General features: G+C 43.5%; 1 protein-coding gene across 1 annotated transcript in view; it reads right to left on the reverse strand.

Annotated features, from left to right (window-relative positions):
• The window catches only part of LOC139559134 (proto-oncogene tyrosine-protein kinase Yrk-like), a gene marked incomplete in the record, with an annotated part of 63,191 nt that extends 42,835 nt beyond the window's left edge, over positions 1 to 20,356 (reverse strand). Inside the window, 1 exon segment of the mRNA XM_071374868.1 lies at positions 20,189 to 20,356.
• Between the last annotated feature and the right edge of the window lie 642 nt (positions 20,357 to 20,998).

Genomic DNA, 20,998 nt, shown 5'->3' on the forward strand with positions numbered 1-20,998 from the left:
CTTAAGTTTGAGTCAGTCACAGTGGTCAGATATTCTGCCACTGTGTACTCTCTGTTTAGGGCCAAATAGCATTCTAGTTTGCTCTGTTTTTTAAAATTAATTATTTCCAATGAGTCAAGTAATTATCTTTTTGTTTTCTCATGATTTGGTTGGTCTAATTGTGTTGCTGTACTGGGGCTCTGTGGGGTCTGTTTGTGTTTGTGAACAGAGCCCCAGGACCAGCTTGCTTAGGGGACTCTTCTCCAGGTTCATTTCTCTGTAGGTGATGGCTTTGTTATGGAAGGTTTGGGAATCGCTTCCTTTCAGGTGGTTGTAGAGTTTAACGGCTCTTTTCTGGATTTTGATAATTAGCGGGTATCGGCCTAATTCTGCTCTGCATGCAGAAGTTACTTGTGGTGCTGATGTTTACTGGAACACCATTACTTTTTGTCTTACTGAGATTGTCAGGGCCCAGGTCAGGGCCCAGGTCTGACAGAATCTGTGCAGAAAATCTAGGTGCTGCTGTAGGCCCTCCTTGGTTGGGGACAGAAGCACCAGATTATCAGCAATCAGTGGACATTTGACTTCAGATTCTAGTAGAGTGAGGCTGGGTGCTGCAGACTGTTCTAGTGCCCTCGCCAATTCCTTGATATATGTATTGAAGAGGGTGGGGCTTAAGCTGCTTCCCTGTCTCACCCCACGGCCATGTGGAAAGAAATGTGTGTTTTTTTGCCAGGTTTAACTGCACACTTGTTGTATGTGTACATGGATTTTATAATTGTACAGTGCCTTTGGAAAGTATTCAGACCCTTTGACTTTTTCCACATTTTGTTACGTTACAGCCTTATTCTCAAATTGATTAAATAAAACATCCTCAATATACACACAATACCCCAAAATGACATAGCGAAAACAGGTTTCTAGAAATGTTTGCTAATTTATAAATACAAAAAAATTTGAAATACCATAAGTATTCAGATCCTTTGCTATGAGACTCGACATTGAGCTCAGGTGCATCTTTTTTCCATTGATCATCCTTGAGATGTTTCTACAACTTGATTGGAGTCCACCTGTGGTAAATTCAATTGATTGGACATGATTTGGAAAGGCACACACCTGTCTATATGAGGTCTCACAGTTGACAGTGCATGTCAGAGCAAAAACCAAGCCAGGGGGTCGTAGGAATTGTCCGTAGAGCTCCGAGACAGGATTGTGTCGAGGCTTTTCCTCCCGCCTTTCCTGTTAGCAGACTTACAAGCCGAACCGAGCTTCTCTCGGCCAACCACACGTAGCCGCCATCTGTTCAAACGTTGCAAGGTACACTATGTTTCATCATTGTCAGTGAGCTTGGGCAGTCACACCCTCTTAGACTCGCTTCACTTCCTGTTGAACATAGTGCATGAAATGAGGGAGAATTCAGTTTGTTGTTTTAGAAGGTTCTGAAAGTCCAATGAAAAAGCTACTGGTTACTAGCTAGCTACCCTTTGAGTTTGGATCCCGCGACGTGGTTGGCATCGGTTGCTGGGGCCACTACTATTTGTCCAGTGATCCTGCCGACCAAGGCCAGGTCTGAGGAGCTGCTTGGCGTAGCAGCTAACCTAGCTTGCTGCTTATCCAGCTAGCAGGGTTTTCTTGAGCTTGGCTGGGAGCACAGATTATCCCGGGCTTGTGGCTGTCTTAGACCCCTGCTGTTTGTCGTTGTTGTTTTCAATCTTCCTTGCAACCTGCCCTGTCTGGAACTGAAAGGAGTAACAGCGTAACCTACTGTTGTTACCATGACAAAGATCAAATCCGGCGGGAGTATCATTGAGGACAGTGGTGTCTTTTCTATTACAGGAGAAGGATCTTTTAAAAGAACATGAATAGTTCTACAAACAGTTGTTACAAAAACAAGAAAATAGCTTCAAGTGCTGTGTCCAAATACTGGTGGAGTCAACTAAAAAATGAATGGACGACCTGACCATAGAAGTCAAGGACCTGAAGAACAGTTTGCAGTTCTCCCAGGGTCAGCTCGATGAGTTTAAACAGAAGAAAGGCAAGATGACTGCAATCTGTAAGTCAGAGGACATCAGTTCTGTTTGTGAATCCATGATAACAATGACCGAGAAATCAGATTATCTTGAGGGACAATCAAGAAGGAACAACACTGTTGTGGACGGAATTACATAATCTCCATGAGACCTGGACAAAGTCTAAGGACAAAGTGAGGGAAATTATCTCGGAGAAACTGAACATGGACCACAAGAATATTGAGGTGGAGCGCGCCCACAGGACTGGAAAACCCACCACCGGCCCAGGTGACAGGTCCAGGTGACAGGCCCAGGTGACAGGCCCAGGTGACAGGCCCAGGTGACAGGCCCAGGTGACAGGCTCACCCACAGGACTGGGAAACCCACCACCGGCCCAGGCCGATAGTAGTCAAGTTCCTGAGGTTCAAGGACAAGGTAGCTGTTCTGGACAGAGCCACGGACTTGAGAGGAACGTACCTCTTCCTCAACGAGGATGATCCTGAAGCTGTGTGCCAGAAGAGCAAAGAACATATCGCAACCATGAAAGGTGCTAAAGCGCGTGGGGACATTGCTTACATCCGCTATGACATGCTCATTGGTCACCCTCCAAATTATTAATATTATTATTTATTTAACTAGACAAGCCCGTTAAGAACAAATTCTTATTTACAATGACAGCCTACCCCGGCCAAACCTGGACGACGCCGGGCCAATTATGCGCTGCCCTATGGGACTCCCAATCACGGCCAGATGTGATACAGCCTGGATTCAAACCAGGGACTGTAGTGATGCCTTTTGCTCTGATATGTAGTGCCTTAGACTGCTGAGCCACTCAGGAGCCCAAAAAGCCCGGGAAGGGATGAGAGAGCCAAGCATATGGGTTCGTAGCTTCAACCCTGCAGCGCACATCAACTGATTAATGGACGTATATATTTTGTTCTTGCTCCGTTTGCTCTTTTCCATGTTATGTCTATATCTGATACCCAGGAAAGGGCTGGAAATAGCCCATATTAATATATGTAGCCTTAGAAATAAGGTTCATGAAATCAATAACTTGTTAAGATCAGATAACATTCACTATATGAGCCATTTCTGAGCCTCACTTAGATCATTAATTTGATGATACAGAAATAGCAATACAAGGATATAACATCTACAGAAGAGACAGGAATGCTTATGGGGGAGATGTGGCTGTATATATTCAGAGCCATATCTTTGTAATACTTATAAGATCTTGTGTCAAGTGTTATTGAAGTGTTTTGGTTGCAGGTTCACTTGGCACATCGAAAGCCTTTTATTTTGTGGTGTTGCTATAGGCCACCAAGTGCTAACAGTCAGTATCTGAATAATATGTGTGAATGCTTGATAGTGTATGTGATGTAAACAGAGAGGTCTACTTTCTTGGGGACCTGAATATTGACTGGTTTTCCTCAAGCTGTCTGCTCTAGAAGAAGCTTCTCACTGTAACCAGGGCCTGTAATCTGGTTCAGGTTATTAATCAACCTACCAGAGTGTTTACAAACACTACAGGAACAAGATCATCCACATGTATTGATCACATTTTTACTAAACTTTGTTCTAAAGCTGTATCCGTACCAATTAGATGCAGTCATCACAATATAGTGGCTATATCCAGGAAAGCAAAAGTTCTGAAAGCTGGGCATAAAATAGTGTATAAGAGATCAATATTTTGCTGTGATTTATGTGGATGATGTTAAAAATATTTGTTGGTCTGATGTGATTAATGAGGAGCATCCAGACGCTGCACTTGATGAATTTATGAAATTGCTTCTTCCAATAATTGATAAACATGCACCTATTAAGAAACTGACTGTTAGAACTGTTAAGGCTCCATGGATTGATGAGGAAGTGAAAAACTGTATGGTTGAAAGAGATGGAGCAAACGGAGTGGCTAATATGTCTGGCTGCACATCTGACTGGCTGACTTACTGCAAATTGAGAAATGATGTCACTAAACTCAACAAAAAGAAGAAGAAACTGTATTATAAAGCCAAAATCAATGATGGAAAGAATGACGGAAAATTATTTTGGAGTACTTTAAATTAGATTATGGGCAGAAAGACAAATTCAACTCCACCTTCATCAAATCAGATGGCTTATTATTCACAAAACCATTTGATGTTGCCAATTATTTTAATGATTACTTCATTGGCAAAGTGGGCAAACTTAGGCAGGAAATGCCAACAACAAACAAAAAGTAATCATGCATAAAAAAAATATTATGAAAGAAAAGCCTTGTATGTTCAAATTTTGTAAAATTAGTGTGGGAGGGGTGTAAAAAGTATTGTTATCGGTCAGTAATGACAAACCTCCTGGCATTGACAACTTAGATGGAAAGCTGCTGAAGATGGTAGCTGACTCTATAGCCACTCCTATCTGTCATATCTTTAATCTGAGCCTAGAGGAAAGTCTTTGTCCTCAGGCCTGGAGGGAAGTGTTTGTCCTCAGGCCTGGAGGGAAGCCAAAGTCATTCCGCTACACAAAAGCGGTAAAGCGGCCTTTACTGGTTCTAACAGCAGACCGATCAGCTTGCTGCTAGCAAACTGTTGGGGAAAAAATGGCGTTTGACCAAATACAATGCTATTTCTCTGTAAACAACAGACCTTCAGCATCCTTATAGAGAAGGGCACAAATGACTGATGATTGGTTGAAAGAAATTGCTAATATTAAGATGGTGGGAGCTGTACTGTTAGAGTTCAGTGCAGCCTTTGATATTACTGACCATAATCTGTTGTTGAGAAAACTTATATTACCGTTCAAAAGTTTCAGGTCACTTAGAAATGTCCTTGTTTTCCATGAAAACATACACGAAATGAGTTGCAAAATGAATAGGAAATAGAGTCAAGACATTGACAAGGTTCTTAAATCAGGATTTTTTATTGAAATAATAATTGTGTCCTTCAAACTATCCTCCATTGGCAGCAATTACATTTGGCATTCCAGTTGTCAGTGTGTTGAGGTCATCTGAAGAGATTTAACCCCGCGCTTCCTGAACCACCTCCCACAAGTTGGATTGGCTTGATGGGCCGTTCTTACGTATCATACGGTCAAGCTGCTCCCACAACAGCTCAATAGGGTTGAGATCCGGTGACTGTGCTGGCCACTCCATTATACACAGAATACCAGCTGACTGCTTCTTCCCTAAATAATTCCTAAATAGTTTGGAGCTGTGCTTTGGGTCATTGTCCTGTTGTAGGAGGAAATTGGCTCCAACTAAGCGCCTTCCACAGGGTATGGCATGGCGTTGCAAAATGGAGTGATAACCTTCCTTCTTCAAGATCCCTTTTACCATGTACAAATCTCCCACTTTACCACCTCCAAAGCACCCCCAGACCATCACATTGCCTCCACCGTGCTTGACATATGGCGTCAAGCACTCCTCCAGCATCTTTTCATTTTTTCTGCATCTCACGAATGTTCTTCTTTGTGATCCGAACACCTCAAACTTAGATTAGTCTGTCCATAACACTTTTTTCCAATCTTCCTCTGTCCAGTGTCTGTGTTGTTTTGCCCATCTTAATATTTTATTTTTATTGGCCAGTCTGTGATATGGCTTTTTCTTTGCAGCTCTGCCTAGAAAGCCAGCATCCCAGAGTCGCCTCTTCACTGTTGACGTTGAGACTAGTGTTTTGCGGGTACTATTTAATGAAGCTGCCAGTTGAGGACTTGTGAGGCGTGTTTCTCAAACTAGACACTCTAATGTACTTGTCCTCTTGCTCAGTTGTGCACCGGGGCCTCCCACTCCTCTTTCTATTCTGGTTAGAGCCAGTTTGCGCTGTTCTGTGAAGGGAGTGGTACACAGCGTTGTACGAGATCTTCAGTTTCTTGGCAATTTCTCACATGGAATAGCCTTCATTTCTCAGAACAAGAATAGACTGACGAATTTCAGAAGAAAGTTATTTGTTTCTGGCCATTTTGAGCCTGTAATGCTGATGCTCCAGATACTCAACTAGTCTAAAGAAGGCCAGTTTTATTGTTTCTTTAATAAGCAAAACAGTTTTCAGCTGTGCTAACATAATTGCAAAAGGGTTTTCTAATGATCAATTAGCCTTTTAAAATTATAAACTTGGAATAGCTAACACAACGTGCCATTGGAACACAGGAGTGATGATTGCTTATAATTGGCCTCTGTACGCCTATCTAGATATTCCATTAAAAAATCTGCTGTTTCCAGCTAAAATAGTCATTTACAACATTAACAATGTCTGCACTGTATTTCTGATCAATTTGATGTTATTTGAATGGACAAAAAATGTGCTTTTCTTTCAAAAACAAGGACATTTCTAAGTGACCCCAAACTTTTGAACGGTAGTGTATGTGTTATGGCTTTTCAACCTCTGCCATATCGTGGATTCAGAGTCATCTATCTAATAGAACTCAGATGGTTTTCTTTAATGGAAGCTTCTCTAATGTAAAACATGTAAAGTGTGGTGCACCTCAGGGCAGCTCTCTAGTCTAGGCCCTCTACTCTTTTCTATTTTTACCAATGACCTGCCACTGGCATTTAACAAAGCAGGTGTCCATGTATGCTGATGATTCAACCATATACGCATCAGCAAACCACAGCTAATGAAGTCACTGAAATGCTTAACAAAGAGTTGCAGTCTGTTTTGGAATGGTTGGCCATTAATAAACTTATCCTGAACATCTTTAAAACGAAGAGCATTGTATTTGGTACAAATCATCCCCTAAGTTCTAGACCTGAGCTGAATCTGGAAATGAATGGTGTGGCTGTTGAACAAGTTGAGGACAATAAATTACTTGGTGTTACCTTAGATTGTAAACTGGCATAGTCAAAACATACAGATGAAATGGTTGTAAAGATGTGGAGAGGCCCGTCAGTAATAAAGAGATGCTCTTTATGTAGCTACATTTGAAATGGTATATCAGCTACAACATGGTGTATATCATACACTACAGTTGAGGAACAATGGGTAAGTAATTCTGCTTTGAAAGTTGATAAACTTGTTGCCCCACTTTTGAGAAAATGGCCCTGGAATGTTTTGGTACACCTACTGGAGAGCTCCTCTTTGTCTACACCCATTTAGCATCCTTCACACCCTCTTAAGCCCCACCAATCTCATTAAGGATTCACATGCGAGGCCATGTGCTAAACAGAGGGAGTAGTGTACTAAACAACCAAAGCTTTCAAGACTAAAGGCTGGTTTATACTACGTCTATCGACATGAACATTCTATTGTCGTACGACATCAAAATTGTCATTGTCGTTATGAAAAAGTATAAACACAAAAACTACAGGCTGCAGGACACCAGCAGCCTGGTGGTCCAAAATGGCATAACTGGTGTATTTTAACACCAATATACCCATCCATTTAAAAATGAATTTAGTAAATGTCAATCTAGCAAACCAGGCAACTAAAATAAACTTTCTAAACAATGTTTTGGTTCATTTCTAGCTTGCTGGCTAACCTTAAGCTAGCTGGCTAACCTTAAGCTAGCTGGCTAACCTTAAGCTAGCTGGCTAACCTTAAGATAGCTGGCTAACCTTAAGCTAGCTGGCTAACCTTAAGATAGCTGGCTAACCAGTTAAAATAATGACCATATCATATAGCTGACAACGTCTTAACTTCAGCTAATTTGTATTCAATATTACAGTAAAATAAACTCACAACAAGATCATTATTTACAAGTTAATCACAAGCTAATTACAGAAAATAGCTTACGGTTGTAATTGTGACTAAATAAAAGCAAGGTAGTCTACCGGATCATTTTAAAACTTGGACACTGTCTCGTTGGCCTAACAATATATCCTAATCTGACTTTGGTGCAGGTCATGTTGTTCTTCACATTACCCTCTCTGGTAAACACACACTATATTAAATAAGATCAAAGTATATTTGTCACATGCACAGGATACAGAAGGTGTAAACTGTACAGTGAAATGGTTACTTGCATAGTAGTGTATTTTGTTTAGACATGTAAATAGCTAGCTAAACAATGAGCCATAATCCCAACTCATAACGTTAGTACCCTGCATGAATATGCAGGTAACTAACCAACTAGGTTCAATCTTAGCTAGCTAGCTAACATTAGGCTATAACTAGTAATGCAAATGGCTTTGAGATACAAATAATATTACTACACAGATCATACATGTAATGTTAGATAGCCAGCCAGCCAGTTAAAGTTAGCTAACTAGCTAACAGTACGCTTTAACTTGCAATGAAAACGACTTAGAATTTTTTTTAATCATATATCTGAAAATGTAGCTAGCTAAACACTCTTACCCGTATACGTGGAGGAACGCTTCTCCCTCTCTGTCACGGATGCCATGGTTACCCTTAGTTTGAAGATGTAATCCGGAGACAGGTGTTTTATACAACAGCCTTCTGTGTGTTCTCTTTTCGACTCCCTCCACATATTTGCAATCAAACGCCAGAATCTCCTTAGCTATCATACTCTGCTTCCACTGGGCATTCCACTGATTTCAAAACTCGGTCCTCCAGAAAGTGGAGAGCATTATCAACACTTTTGCAGTAATTTGTGATTTCTTTCAAAAAGCAGCGTTAGAAAGGATTACCTACACATACTGAGCAGCTCATGTTATAGACAGAAGCATGTTACATGGCAGACCAATCCGAAATCTGCTCTCCTCATGTCCAGGCCTTCCATTATCTCAGCCAATCATGGCTAGCGGGAGGGTTCCTTACTTTTTCCGTGGCTAAATCAACTAGGCTCATAATTTAACAATTGTATCCGTATTTACAGATGGCGTACAAGTTTGTTATTAAGGTACATGAAAGGTCACATTTTCCACAAGGTATTTCTGTAAAAAAAAAAACGCATTTTGATTTAAAAAAATTATGTTTACATTCAAATGGCTCTCTTGTGAAGTAGTGACTCGCAACATACGTCTAGTTTCCTGAAACGAGTCACATATGTTCAAGTGCTGCAAAGAAAGACCTAGTTAAGCTGCAACTGGCCCAGAACAGAGCGGCACATCTTGCTCTTCATTGTAATCAGAGGACTAATATTAATACTAGGCATGTCAGTCTCTCTTGGCTAAAAGTTGAGGAAAGACTGACTGCGTCACTTCTTGTTTTTATAAGAAACGTGAATGTGTTGGAACTTCCAAATTGTTTGCATAGTCAACTTCCACACAGCACTGACCAGTGGCGGTCGAGCCGTTTAAGATGAGGAAGGACATAAAAACATTTATGAGCATTGGCTTTATTTCTATTACAGCATATTGTCATTCATATTCCATTCACCCAGTTCAGTGTAACATCGATAGATTTAGGCTACTGCATGATTTACATGGTAACATTTTCCCTATACCCATCATGAGCTTGCTACAACCTAGCCTATGAATGAGCCTATGACCAAGTTTACAACGTAGGTGCACACAGGTCGAGAGAACGATTGTGACAGACAGTGAAGCAGTAATCATTAGTCCAACAGTTGCAAAGAACAGTTTCTATTGGACAAATTCCTGTACATTGATTAATTAATCAATCATTTTTGTCCTATGCTACACAAAGATAAATAACATACATTTTCTAAACTAATCAAATCTGTTAGTTGAACTTGTTGCACCGCTACTGAAATGGTTGTTCCAGTTCAGATGGTTAAGGTTGTCTCATTTATTTTTCTTTACAACCCTGGCAGTCATTCTGAATGCAGCGAAGGCTGGGGACCAGTGTCCAAAACACAATGAAGGCTGGGGACCAGTGTCCAAAACACAATGAAGGCTGGGGACCAGTGTCCAAAACACAACGAAGGCTGGGGACCAGTGTCCAAAACACAACGAAGGCTGGGGACCAGTGTCCAAAACACAGCGAAGGCTGGGGACCAGTGTCCAAAACACAACGAAGGCTGGGGACCAGTGTCCAAAACACAATGAAGGCTGGGGACCAGTGTCCAAAACACAATGAAGGCTGGGGACCAGTGTCCAAAACACAGCGAAGGCTGGGGACCAGTGTCCAAAACACAGCGAAGGCTGGGGACCAGTGTCCAAAACACAACGAAGGCTGGGGACCAAGGCTGGGGCCCAGTGTCCAAAACACAGCGAAGGCTGGGGACCAGTGTCCAAAACACAATGAAGGCTGGGGACCAGTGTCCAAAACACAATTAAGGCTGGGGACCAGTGGCCAAAACACAATGAAGGCTGGGGACCAGTGTCCAAAACACAGCGAAGGCTGGGGACCAGTGTCCAAAACACAACGAAGGCTGGGGACCAAGGCTGGGGCCCAGTGTCCAAAACACAGCGAAGGCTGGGGACCAGTGTCCAAAACACAATGAAGGCTGGGGACCAGTGTCCAAAACACAATGAAGGCTGGGGACCAGTGTCCAAAACACAATGAAGGCTGGGGACCAGTGTCCAAAACACAATGAAGGCTGGGGACCAGTGTCCAAAACACAATGAAGGCTGGGGACCAGTGTCCAAAACACAATGAAGGCTGGGGACCGGTGTCCAAAACACAACGAAGGCTGGGGACCGGTGTCCAAAACACAATGAAGGCTGGTGACCGGTGTCCAAAACACAATGAAGGCTGGTGACCGGTGTCCAAAACACAATGAAGGCTGGGGACCAGTGTCCAAAACACAATGAAGGCTGGGGACCAGTGTCCAAAACACAATGAAGGCTGGGGACCAGTGTCCAAAACACAATGAAGGCTGGTGACCAGTGTCCAAAACACAACGAAGGCTGGTGACCAGTGTCCAAAACACAACGAAGGCTGGTGACCAGTGTCCAAAACACAATGAAGGCTGGGGACCAGTGTCCAAAACACAATGAAGGCTGGTGACCAGTGTCCAAAACACAACGAAGGCTAGTGACCAGTGTCCAAAACACAATGAAGGCTGGTGACCAGTGTCCAAAACACAATGAAGGCTGGTGACCAGTGTCCAAAACACAATGAAGGCTGGTGACCAGTGTCCAAAACACAACGAAGGCTGGTGACCAGTGTCCAAAACACAATGAAGGCTGGTGACCAGTGTCCAAAACACAACGAAGGCTGGTGACCAGTGTCCAAAACACAACGAAGGCTGGTGACCAGTGTCCAAAACACAACGAAGGCTGGTGACCAGTGTCCAAAACACAACGAAGGCTGGTGACCAGTGTCCAAAACACAATGAAGGCTGGTGACCAGTGTCCAAAACACAATGAAGGCTGGTGACCAGTGTCCAAAACACAATGAAGGCTGGGGACCGGTGTCCAAAACACAATGAAGGCTGGTGACCAGTGTCCAAAACACAATGAAGGCTGGTGACCAGACTAACCAACAGACTAACCAACAGACTAACCAACAGGTAGAGAACTGACGAAAAAAAGTGAGAGATGACTGTCTGATGGGCTTGTAAGCAACATACACAGACCAGAATGACTAGCCCACAGACCTGCCGTTGAGAATGGTTACATCTTCCTGATACAGGCCTGGGTGTCTGGTTTGAGAGAGCGTGTACATCTGTGTGAAACTGTGTGTTTCTGGTGTGAGTGTTGTGGTTCTCAGAAGAGCTGTCAGTTTAAATAAGGCCTGTTTATGTCAGAGTAAATTTAACCACAGCTATAGTTCCACTCTGTTCTACCCTAACCAGAGATATTAGCACTCTCTCTCTCTCTCTCTCTCTCTCTCTGTTTTTTTCTCTCTCTCTCTGTTTCTCTCTCTCTCTCTGTGTTTTCTCTCTCTCTCTCTGTTTTTTTTTAACTCTCTCTCTCGTGGGTGAAACCCTTTACTAAACTCATATTTGTATAGATTAAAAAAGAAGCGACACTGTCTCAAAATAGTGTTTTGGAGATAATGCCATGCTTGTACACTCAACCCCTCTACAGGGGTGGAAGCCAACCCTCTTGCAGGAAAGCTACTGGGTGTGCAGGCTTTTGCTTCAGCCATACTGTAATCAGTGGTGTAAAGTACTTAAGTAAAATTATTTAAAGTACTACTTAAGCAGTTTTTTGGGGTATCTGTACTTTACTATTTATATTTTTGACAACTTTTACTTTTACTTCACTACATTCCTAAAGAAAATATTGTATTTTTTACAACATACATTTTCCCTGACAACCCAAAGTACTCATAACATTTTGAATACTTCACACACTTATCAAGAGAACACGTGGTCATCCATACTTCCTCTGATCTGGAGGACTCACTAAACAGAGAACACGTGGTCATCCCTACTGCCTCTGGTCTGGAGGACTCACTAAACAGAGAACACGTGGTCATCCCTACTGCCTCTGGTCTGGAGGACTCACTAAACAGAGAACACGTGGTCATCCCTACTGCCTCTGGTCTGGAGGACTCACTAAACAGAGAACACGTGGTCATCCCTACTGCCTCTGGTCTAGCAGACTCACTAAACAGAGAACACCTGGTCATCCCTACTGCCTCTGGTCTGGAGGACTCACTAAACAGAGAACACGTGGTCATCCCTACTGCCTCTGGTCTGGAGGACTCACTAAACAGAGAACACGTGGTCATCCCTACTGCCTCTGGTTCTGGCAGACTCACTAAACAGAGAACACGTGGTCATCCCTACTGCCTCTGGTTCTGGCAGACTCACTAAACAGAGAACACGTGGTCATCCCTACTGCCTCTGGTCTGGAGGACTCACTAAACAGAGAACACGTGGTCATCCCTACTGCCTCTGGTTCTGGCAGACTCACTAAACAGAGAACACCTGGTCATCCCTACTGCCTCTGGTCTGGAGGACTCACTAAACAGAGAACACGTGGTCATCCCTACTGCCTCTGGTCTGGAGGACTCACTAAACAGAGAACACGTGGTCATCCCTACTGCCTCTGGTTCTGGCAGACTCACTAAACAGAGAACACCTGGTCATCCCTACTGCCTCTGGTCTGGAGGACTCACTAAACAGAGAACACGTGGTCATCCCTACTGCCTCTGGTCTGGAGGACTCACTAAACAGAGAACACGTGGTCATCCCTACTGCCTCTGGTCTGGAGGACTCACTAAACAGAGAACACGTGGTCATCCCTACTGCCTCTGGTCTGGAGGACTCACTAAACAGAGAACACGTGGTCATCCCTACTGCCTCTGGTCTGGAGGACTCACTAAACAGAGAACACGTGGTCATCCCTACTGCCTCTGGTCTGGAGGACTCACTAAACAGAGAACACGTGGTCATCCCTACTGCCTCTGGTCTGGAGGACTCACTAAACACAAATGCATCTTCTGTAAATATTGTCTGAGTGTTGGGAATGTGCCTCTGGCTATCCGTTCATTTTCAAAACAAGAAAATACTTAATATGAGGAATTTGAAATGATTTATACTTTTACTTTTGATACTTAAGTATATTTTGGAATTACATTTAGTTTTGATACTGAAGTATATTTAAAACCAAATATCTCTCATTTTATTCAAGTAGTATTTTACTGGGTGACTTTCACTTTTACTTGAGTAACTTTCTATTAAGGTATCTATACTTTTACTCAAGTATGACAATTGGGCACTTTTTTCTACCACTGACAATAACATACCTGATTCAGCTAATCAAGGTCCTGATGATCAGCTGATTAGTAGAATCATGGTAAAGCAGTGGTGGAACAATACCCAGCATACCCAGCATCTCTCAAGAAGGAGGGTTGGCCACCTCTGATCGACAGGCAGTAACTCTCTTTTTACTCAACCGGTTACAATACGTTCAGTGGTTCAAATCCAACTCAATCTATTCCCACCTAAATTGCCTATCGAATGGACATGGAGGGATTTTTCAAAAATAAAACATTTACTCTGGACTGAAAACGCATAGCAGACACACACACACCCCCCTCAATCATCACACTCACAGACATCCAAACACGCCCTTTCCTGCACCATCTCCTACAGATAAACAGCTCCCAGCAGGGACAACACAGTAAGAACAACAAGCACGCACAGCTATGTGAGGTAAGTTTGGGTTGGTATACAGAATCTTTTCTCTCTCATTCTGGCCTAGTTACAGAATCCTTTCTCTCTCTCATTCTGGCCAGGTTACAGAATCCTTTCTCTCTCTCATTCTGGCCAGGTTACAGAATCCTTTCTCTCTCTCATTCTGGCCAGGTTACAGAATCCTTTCTCTCTCTCATTTTGGCCAGGTTACAGAATCCTTTATCTCTCTCATTCTGGCCAGGTTACAGAATCCTTTCTCTCTCTCATTCTGGCCTAGTTACAGAATCCTTTCTCTCTCTCATTCTGGCCTAGTTACAGAATCCTTTCTCACTCTCATTCTGGCCAGGTTACAGAATCCTTTCTCTCTCTCATTCTGGCCTAGTTACAGAATCCTTTCTCTCTCTCATTCTGGCCTAGTTACAGAATCCTTTCTCTCTCTCATTCTGGCCTAGTTACAGAATCATTTTTCTCTCTCATTCTGGCCTAGTTACAGAATCCTTTCTCTCTCTCATTCTGGCCTAGTTACAGAATCCTTTCTCTCTCTCATTCTGGCCTAGTTACAGAATCCTTTCTCTCTCTCATTCTGGCCTAGTTACAGAATCCTTTCTCTCTCTCATTCTGGCCAGGTTACAGAATCCTTTCTCTCTCTCATTCTGGCCTAGTTACAGAATCCTTTCTCTCTCTCATTCTGGCCTAGTTACAGAATCCTTTCTCTCTCTCCTTCTGACCTAGTTACAGAATCCTTTCTCTCTCTCATTTTGGCCTAGTTACAGAATCCTTTCTCTCTCTCATTCTGGCCAGGTTACAGAATCCTTTCTCTCTCTCATTCTAGCCTAGTCACATAATCCTTTCTCTCTCTCATTCTGGCCAGGTTACAGAATCCTTTCTCTCTCTCATTCTGGCCTAGTTACAGAATCCTTTTTCTCTCTCATTCTGGCCTAGTTACAGAATCCTTTCTCTCTCTCATTTTGGCCAGGTTACAGAATCCTTTCTCTCTCTCATTCTGGCCAGGTTACAGAATCCTTTCTCGCTCTCATTCTGGCCAGGTTACAGAATCCTTTCTCTCTCTCATTCTGGCCAGGTTACAGAATCCTTTCTCTCTCTCATTTTGGCCTAGTTACAGAATCCTTTTTCTCTCTCATTCTGGCCTAGTTACAGAATCCTTTCTCTCTCTCATTTTGGCCAGGTTACAGAATCCTTTCTCTCTCTCATTCTGGCCAGGTTACAGAATCCTTTCTCGCTCTCATTCTGGCCAGGTTACAGAATCCTTTCTCTCTCTCATTCTGGGCAGGTTACAGAATCCTTTCTCTCTCTCATTCTGGCCTAGTTACAGAATCCTTTCTCTCTCTCCTTCTGACCTAGTTACAGAATCCTTTCTCTCTCTCATTTTGGCCTAGTTACAGAATCCTTTCTCTCTCTCATTCTGGCCAGGTTACAGAATCCTTTCTCTCTCTCATTCTAGCCTAGTCACATAATCCTTTCTCTCTCTCATTCTGGCCAGGTTACAGAATCCTTTCTCTCTCTCATTCTGGCCTAGTTACAGAATCCTTTTTCTCTCTCATTCTGGCCTAGTTACAGAATCCTTTCTCTCTCTCATTTTGGCCAGGTTACAGAATCCTTTCTCTCTCTCATTCTGGCCAGGTTACAGAATCCTTTCTCGCTCTCATTCTGGCCAGGTTACAGAATCCTTTCTCTCTCTCATTCTGGCCAGGTTACAGAATCCTTTCTCTCTCTCATTTTGGCCTAGTTACAGAATCCTTTTTCTCTCTCATTCTGGCCTAGTTACAGAATCCTTTCTCTCTCTCATTTTGGCCAGGTTACAGAATCCTTTCTCTCTCTCATTCTGGCCAGGTTACAGAATCCTTTCTCGCTCTCATTCTGGCCAGGTTACAGAATCCTTTCTCTCTCTCATTCTGGCCAGGTTACAGAATCCTTTCTCTCTCTCATTCTGGCCTAGTTACAGAATCCTTTTTCTCTCTCATTCTGGCCTAGTTACAGAATCCTTTCTCTCTCTCATTCTGGCCTAGTTACAGAATCCTTTCTCTCTCTCATTCTGGCCAAGTTACAGAATCCTTTCTCTCTCTCATTTTGGTCTAGTTACAGAATCCTCCCTCTCTCTCTCATTCTGGTCTAGTTACAGAATCCTCTCTGGGCTTGACTACAGACCCACAGACAATCTTCCTGCGCTTCTCACACTCACTTTGTTTGAAAAATCACTCTGTCATTTAACCAAACCCCCCAAAAAAGTTTGTGAAATTGTGCTGGTTTTGTTTTTGCTGAGTGAGTGTGTTGAGTAACTTCAGATTTTTTTTTTTACGGATGTTGGCCAGTGAAGCGTGAAGGGCTGCACTTACAGTTCACTCTGAGCCTGTTAAATCAGTTATTTTGAAATCAAATTACAGAGCAATAAGTGGAACACTAGATTAGGAGAAAATAACGGTAGTGAATCAAAGGCTGCACCTGACAACATGACAGTGTAGCCTAATCCCTATATATGCCTAGTGTACTGTAGGCCTTCTAGGATATTTTTGTTCAGAGACATATAGCGAGGGACAATACATAAGAAGGGATCCTTGATGTCCACATCACCAACAAACTAACAAACTAACATAGCACACCAAGACAGTCGTGAAGAGGGCACGACAAAACCTATTCCCCTCAGGAGACTGAAAAGATTTGGCATGGGTCCTCAGATCCTCAAAAGGTTCTACAGATGCACCATCGAGAGCATCCTGACTGGTTGCATCACTGCCTGGTATGGCACTACAGAGGGTACTGTGAATGGCCCAGTACATCACTGGGGCCAAGCTTCCTGCCATCCAGGACCTCTATACCAGGCGGTGTCAGAGGAAGGCCCTAAAAATTGTCAAAGACTCCAGCCACCCTAGTCATAGACTGTTCTTTCTGCTACCGCACGGCAAGCGGTACCGGAGCGCCACGTCTAAGTCCAAGAGGCTTCTAAACAGCTTCTACCCCCAAGCCATAAGACTCCTGAACATCTAGTCAAATGGCTAGCCAGACTATTTGCATTGCCTAGAGAAGGATGCTACATAAGGAGGGATGCTACATAGGGAGGGAAAATACATAAGGAGGGATGCTACATAGGGAGGGATGCTACATAAGAAGGGATGCTACATAGGGAGGGATGCTACATAGGGAGGGAGGGTACATAGGGAGGGACACTACATAGAGAGGGACGCGACATAGAGAGGGACACTACATAGAGAGGGATGCTACATAAGGAGGGATGCTACATAGGGAGGGATGCTACATAGGGAGGGACGCTACATAGAGGTACACTACATAGAGAGGGACGCTACATAAGGAGGGACAATACATAAGGGATGCTACATAGGGAGGGATGCTACATAGGGAGGGATGCTACATAGAGAGGAACGCTACATAAGGAGGGATGCTACATAGGGATGCTCCATAGGGACAGATGCTACATAGGGAGGGATGCTACATAGGGAGGGATACTACATAGAGAGGGACGCTACATAGAGAGGGACACTACATAGAGAGGGACGCTACATAAGGAGGGATGCTACATAGGGAGGGATGCTACATAGGGAGGGACGCTACATAGAGAGGTACACTACATAGAGAGGGACGCTACATAAGGAGGGACAATACATAAGAGATGCTACATAGGGAGGGATGCTACATAGGGAGGGATGCTACATAGGGAGGGAGGGTACATAGGGAGGGACACTACATAGAGAGGGACGCTACATAGAGAGGGACACTACATAGAGAGGGATGCTACATAGGGAGGGATGCTACATAGGGAGGGATGCTACATAGGGAGGGACGCTACATAGAGAGGTACACTACATAGAGAGGGATGCTACATAAGGAGGGCAATACATAAGGGATGCTACATAGGGAGGGATGCTACATAGGGAGGGATGCTATATAGAGAGGAACGCTACATAAGGAGGGATGCTCCATAGGGAAAGATGCTACATAGGGAGGGATGCTACATAGGGAGGGATGCTACATAGGGAGGGATGCTACATAGGGAGGGATGCTACATAAGTAGGGATGCTACATAAGGAGAGATGCTACATAGGGAGGGCAAAAAGTACTACAGTAGAGGAATATGGCTCTGGTCAAAAGTAGCCTAGTGCATTATAAGGGAAATAAGACACGGCCTGACACTTTTCTGTTAGCTTGACAATGGCTTTCTGGACGTGGTCATTAGCGGTATAGAGGAAATCTTTGGCTCTGTGGATTACAGGATGAGTGTACTCCTATGTCATAAAGGCTCAGACCTCTCGGTAGAGGCTATAGTAGGCCAGAGGCAGGCGCCCACTGAAACATTCTTTCACTCTGTCACTCCCTTTCTCTACTTTTCTATATGGAGGATGTGATGACATCACGTGGAAACAGGAAGACCCTGTGCCTGAGACACCTGACTTCCCAGAACTTTTCCATCTCACCCTTTATCACTCACTCTCTCTCTTATTCTACCCCACAACCTCCCCCTGTACCTCTCACTCAGTGGAGGCTCCACAGAGGAGGAAGGGGGTACCATCCTCCTCAGTAAATTGTATTAAAATTAAAATTGTAAAACATTAAAAAAATATATCATTTTTTGATTGAACTATACTAAATATATTCACGTCACCAGTAATTGATTAAAACACACTGTTTTGCAAATACAGTAGCCTCAACAGCACTCTGTAGGGTAGCACCATGCTGTAGCCGGAGGACAGTTAACTTCCGTCCTCCTCTGGGTACATTGACTTCAATACAAAACCTAGGAGGTTCATGGTTCTCACCCCCTTCCATAGACTTACACAGTAATTAGGAAAACTTCCGGAGAATGTCCTCCAACCTATGAGAGCTCTTGAAGCATGAACTGACATGTTGTCCACCCAATCAAAGGATCAGAGAATTAATCAAGTGCTGAAAACATAAGCTACAGCTAGCTAGCACTGCAGTGCATAAAATGTGGTAAGTAGTTGACTCAAAGAGAAAGACAATAGTTGAACAGTTTTTAACAAATTAATTTCTTACAAAATGAAGTCTGGAGCAAGAGAGAGATAGAGAGAGATTCTCGGGTTTTTTCACTTTCAGTTTCACTTACTTAGCTAGCTAACGCAACTAGCTAGTTTAGCCTACACAAACACCCTTCTCAAACAGAGGGATGCTATGTTAGCTAGCTGGCTATGACTATCCAACACAACACTGGAACTCTGCCTGCCGGTATAATCGCTAAACTGCTTACTGACTGTACACTATAATGTTACTGCATGATTGTAGAGGGTAACGGTGATAAACATACCTGAATTTGTCCAATAGAAAACTCTTGTTTGCAACACCCTATATTAGCTAGATGCAGGCAAGCTTGTGCAGTGCGGTATTGAATGTGTCACTGTCTGTCACATCAAATTCTTCTCTCTATCTGAGTGCACCCACATTGCAAACTTCATTCATAGGCTAGGTTGTAGCAACCTCGTGATGTGTATATGGACAATTTTAGTATCATGTAGTAGGCTAAACCTATGGATGGTGCATTGAACTGGGTGAATGGAATATGAATTATAGTCATCCAATATGCTGTAATAGAAATAAGGACATGCTCATTAAAAAAAGTATCGTCCTCCCTAATCTTAAAACGGCACCGGCCGCCACTGCTCTCACAACCCCCCTCTCTCTTTCCCTGCCCTCTCTCTCTCTCTTTCCCTGCCTTCTCACTCTTTCTCCCCCTCTCTCTCTTCCTGCCCTCCCTTTTCTCTGTATACCCCCACTATTCCTCTATTTCGCTACATTGAAGGTTATGCTTTGAGAAATGCTTTGAGAAAAAAAATATGGGCTCCTAGACTGCTCACTACTGCTTCACTCACACCCTGTGGTGTTTCCTGTTAACCCGGAGAGAGAGAGAGAGAGAGAGAGAGAGAGAGAGAGAGAGAGAGAGAGAGAGAGAGAGAGAGAGAGAGAGAGAGAGAGAGAGAGAGAGAGAGAGAGAGAGAGAGAGAGAGAGAGAGAGAGAGAGAGAGAGAGAGAGAGAGAGAGAGAGAGAGAGAGAGAGAGAGAGAGAGAAAGAAAGAGAGAAAGAGAGAAAGAGAGAAAGAGAGAAAGAGAGAGAGAGAGAGAGAGAGAGAGGGAGAGAGAGAGTGTGTTTCATACCTGGGCCTGTGCCCTCAGAAATAGGGGACACAGCCAAAACAATATACATTTACATTGCTACACACAGACATTTGAACTTTACCATAGATACACATACAAACACTGAGTATCTTAGTTTAGGCTACAGAGGTTTACACTCAGTCTCACAGAGCTAAATAAGAGTCGCAAACATGAACCGACTGACTCACCGGAGAGCACGAAGGGTCGTCCGTTATCCGCGCGGGCTGGCGGAGAGAGGTGTGAACAGCAAAAGGGAGTTAAAGTTCCAGGCGCACGGGACAGAACGGGATGAGACCGTGGCTCGCGGAGCGCTCCTCTAGAGGGGATGTGAACGTGAGACGCTCTCTCTCTGTCCGGAAGGGTTGGATTGACTGACACGCGCACTGACTGACGTCCACTCCGAAGCGCGCACCCTGGATGTGCTTGTGTTTTAACAGGAAAAATAGAAATCTGGTTTTGACTTTCAATTACGTGATTAATGTAGAAATTGTTCAAACGCAAAGTCCGGTGATTTGACAAAACCGCTGAGCCCGGGAATAGAACCGCTGGGCCTGTCCCAGCCAGGTAGTCCCTTCCTACTATCCTGCTGAGAGACACATATGTTTCCCATGCAAATAAAGCCCTCGAGTTGATTAAATTGAATTGATATAGAGACACCCAGATAGACAGAGACTCTCTCTCTCTCTCCATCTAGAGAGGTGTGCTACTGGAAGCGGATAAAGTGTGATCTCGCCTATAACTAATGAACGGGTTTTCAGCATAACATCAGTTTGTTTAAGGCTGGAGACACACCATAGAGATAAAGAGCAATGACGTCTTTTTGTAGGCATTAACTCCGCCATGGTTCGTTGGCCAAAACCTACCGGGAAAATGAATGGCGTGTTTGTAGGGTTTTCTGGATTAAAGTCGAAAATAAGGTCTGTCGTGAAGATAATCTTCATCAGCTAACTTCAATTTTATTTATTTAGAAAAATCTATGTAATGATGAAAAAACAAAG

The sequence above is a fragment of the Salvelinus alpinus genome, chromosome 29 (assembly GCF_045679555.1).
Source record: "Salvelinus alpinus chromosome 29, SLU_Salpinus.1, whole genome shotgun sequence".
In the NCBI taxonomy this organism is placed as follows: Eukaryota; Metazoa; Chordata; class Actinopteri; order Salmoniformes; family Salmonidae; genus Salvelinus; species Salvelinus alpinus.